Source organism: Pyxicephalus adspersus, chromosome 2 (assembly GCF_032062135.1).
Source record: "Pyxicephalus adspersus chromosome 2, UCB_Pads_2.0, whole genome shotgun sequence".
Taxonomy (NCBI): domain Eukaryota; kingdom Metazoa; phylum Chordata; class Amphibia; order Anura; family Pyxicephalidae; genus Pyxicephalus; species Pyxicephalus adspersus.
In genome coordinates, this window is record NC_092859.1 from 14,155,432 (window position 1) to 14,159,440 (window position 4,009).

Sequence of the window (4,009 nt, forward strand, 5' to 3'; positions counted from 1 at the left end):
AGAAGCTGCCATGGCTGAGCACTTGCAGGAAATGCAAGGTGCCTGGTTGTCTCTGGCATCATGGGATGAAATCAAAGCTATTTTGCATACAAAGTCAGTGACTCAGAGTAATCAAGTTTTTGGATCAGCAGATTTAGATTTAATTTTCTTGAGATTGGAAGTCTGGTAGTGGCAGTGTATGCAAAGCCAAAAGTTTTGGATAGAGTAGGAAATGGTTATGGTCCCTGGAGTACGGGCAATAGCAACCGGGTCCCTGAACCTCATCTTCCCCTAGGGAATTCCATTGCTATGGAGCAGCAGAATAGGTGGAGATTGACATGTAGTTACGTATGTGTAACTATAGACACGGTTGGCTCAGAGGTTGGCACTCTTTCTTTTGCATCACTAGGTCCCAGCTTCAAATCTCATCCAGGACACTGCAAGGAGTTTGTATGTTTCCCCCGTGTTTGTAAGTTTCCTCCCACATCCCAAAAACATTCAGTCAGGTTAACTAACTACCCCCAAAATTGGCCTTAGACTGTGATAATGACAAATGACTATGGTAGAGACATTGGATTATGATACCCTTTTGAGGGACAGTTAGTGATATGACTATGGACTTTGAAAAGCGCTGCGCCATATGTCAACACTATGTAAATAAAAGTTAATAATAATAATAGGTTGAAAAAAGACATAAGTCTGTTAAGTTCAATCACAAGGGAAATAATAAACATTTCCCAGATATAACCTTATAGTTGATAGAGGAAGGCAAAAAATAAATCCCTATAAAGCATTGACATGTGAGTAGAAACCGGCTCTGCATACAGGCCCATAGGGGGGGCTAGCTGGGATTGGGGGTGCCATAGGGTTCTTAGCCCGCTCTCATGCCTTTGTAGATGTACCCCTCACTGTGGGTCTGCATACATGACCTGTCCTGTCAATCTCCCCCCATCTTTCTGCCGCTGCATATTTCATTGGCAATTGGGAAATGAGAATCAGGTAGGTACGGTTACCCAGGAGGCTAATTCTGGGGGTCTGCACTGATTGGAGTTCTGTACAAAAGGGGAATCTAAATGGAGGGAAATATGTCACTGGGGTAGACTGCTCTGAGGGGGGTGTCTCTAAGAGGTCTGCAGTATGGAGGTCTTTTTCTTAGCGTTTGCATTTAGTCGGGTCTGCCCTGAGAGGGAGCAGCAACTTAGTGGGGTGGGACACTGAGTGGGTAATGTCATTGTAGGGGATCAGTTACTCTAGAAGGTCTGCTTTGAGGGGGTCCACACTGAGAGGATTTCTGTCCTTAAAAGAGGTCTGTCACTAAATAGGGTCTGCACTGAGGGGGTCCTGCAACTGAAGGGAGACTTCACTGTGGAGTCACTGTGACGCTTTGCACTGAAGGGGATCTGCAAAGTGGCATGGTATGGTATGGTACTGTCTCTGAGGAGGACCTGCATTAGGGTCTCACCGAGGAAACTATTTCACTGAGAAGGGGGATCTCATTTAGGGGTCTGAGCTGTTTTTTGTGCAGGTTGAGTGCAGAGTTTTGGCAGAAGAGAGTTTAGGTCCAAACTCCTTGTCAGGGTCTATAAGTCTGTAACATGGGGCCCATAGCCAGATCTGGGTCCAAATGACAGTTTTTAGGTTGTTAGCAAAAGACCAATACATATGTAAATTACAAGTACGTTAGTATGGTGATATAGAAAAGTGTTCAGGTGTTACAATATGGTTAAATTCCTCCAAAAAGTTCTAGTGGCCCAATGCGTTTTGCAAAAATCGTCCTTAGGGGATATCAAGAGAGTTGGAATTTCAAAACACTCATAAAGTATACTGGAAAAGATTAGATGTATTTACAAGAAGGTGAATATAGGTGTCCTTATTCAATGGTAATAAGTTCAAAGAAGCTCAGGTTTTAGGGAAATTCTTTTCAGAAGAAGGGGATTCCTTTCATTCCGGATAAATGCCATTCCTCCAGTTACACTTGGTGTTCGTTAAATTAAACTGAGGGGGAACAAACTGCTAATTGCTCCAGGAACCCCTAGCAACCTCTGGAGGAACCCTAGGGATTCATGGAACTCTGGTTGAGAAACACTGATCTAGATTCTTTGCTATTGCAGCACTCCTACTTGTCTAATCTGAGGTTTTAGTCGTCGTCGGTTATGCAGGGAAGATGACATCATGGCACCCATCCCCTCCATATGATGAGGTTCAAGCTTGGGGTTTCGCCCTTGAGACCCTAGTTGGGTCACACAGGGAAGGTCAGCAGCTCCACCATGCTTGGAAGCCCTGCAAAGGAAATCAGGAATTTCAAAAGCAGCAAGGGGGTATCGTTTGGTCAGTATTTACGGCAGGGAGGGTTGGGATGAATGAAAAAACATCTTTTTAACCATCCTGATGGTGGGAGGAATTGGGTATTCTTCCCTTTACTCTCATGTGGAGCCTCACCTGCAGGTGCCCATATGGAATAAATGGGGAGGTTGGAAACTATTGAGTACCACCCACTGCCAATTGCTCAAAACCTTGTAAATTAGGAATGTAGATTGTGCCCGGGGCAGTTTCAAATACCTGGAGCCATCTGGAAACCACTGTTGCCACTGTCCATGGATACCAGCCCGATGATTAAAAGCGGCTGCCTTCTTTATGTCATATAGTCTTTGCTAAAGCCAGAAATACATTACAAGGAGCAACAAGCAGAGTCCTGGTAAGTGGTCGTATTATGCAACACAGATATGATAGAAGATGAAGGGCTGCGTACATGAGCCAGGAATGTTTTACCTTTCAGCAGGAACATACAGTTGTTTCCCTTTATAAATCTTGTGAGATTCCAAACAGGGCGGTCATGTAATACTTGGCAGAGTTTTCTCTTTTTCCCAGCATCCTTTGCTAAATTCCCAGCATGGTTTGCTTTTGTTGCCGAACATCTCCCCCTCATGAACCTCTCATCACTTTATTATCAGGGCAGCGTTCAACACCAGCACCAGTAAATCTCAACCATTAAAACTCATATAAACATTGTGTTTAGATAAAGTTCATTATATTATATCTGTAGCTTTTATTAAACTAATGCCTGGTGGTCCATAAGGTTCTTGTTCTGGCTGTTCATGTTATGGGGTGACAACTGTCTTCCAATTTTTTTCCTATGTTGTCATCTTCTCACAAGTTCTCCTGATGGTTATTCCAAGAGGCCCAACATTGCACATGCATGGTCCAGAACTTTTCGAATATAGTCCAGATGTTAAAAAAAGTTGATGAACGCATGTGGACACAATGGCCCTAATTTGTTAAAGCTCTCCAAGGCTGGAGAGAATACACTTTCACCAGTGAAGCTAGGTGATCCAACAAACCTGGAATGGATTTCCTTAATGTCATTTGCTATTTGCTAGTAAATGCTTTGAATCCTGGACCAGATCCATTCCAGGTTTGTTGCATCACCCAGCTTCACTGGTGAAAGTGTATTCTCTCTAGCCTTGGAGAGCTTTATTAAATCAGGGCCAAAGAGTTGAGTTACTAATTGAATATACACTGTTCACATAGCAAAGTGAGCCAATTTACTATAGCAATATGCTGTTCACTTAACAATGTGAATTATCACCTTACAATGAATATTTTGCTTAATGAATACAGTTAAAATTCACTTTGCAAAGAATACACTATGGCCTGCAAGGAAATCTGAAAAGAAAACTAAGCTTAGTGAAATACCCCATGAAAATTGATACTATGGCCCTGATTTATGAAAGCCCTCCAAGGCTGGAGAGGATACACTTTCATCAGTGAAGCTGGGTGATCCAGCAATCCTGGAATGGATCTGGTGCAGGAATTAAAACATTTGCTAGCCAATAGCAAATGAGTTTGAAAAAATCCATTCCAGGTTTGCTGGATCACCCAGCTTCACTGACGAAAGTGTATTCTCTCCAGCCTTGAAGAGCTTTAATCAATCAGACCCCATGTGTCTACAGTGGCCCTGATTTATGAAAGCTCTCCAAGGCTGGAGAGAATACACTTTCACCAGTGAAGCTGGGTAATTTGCTATTTGTTA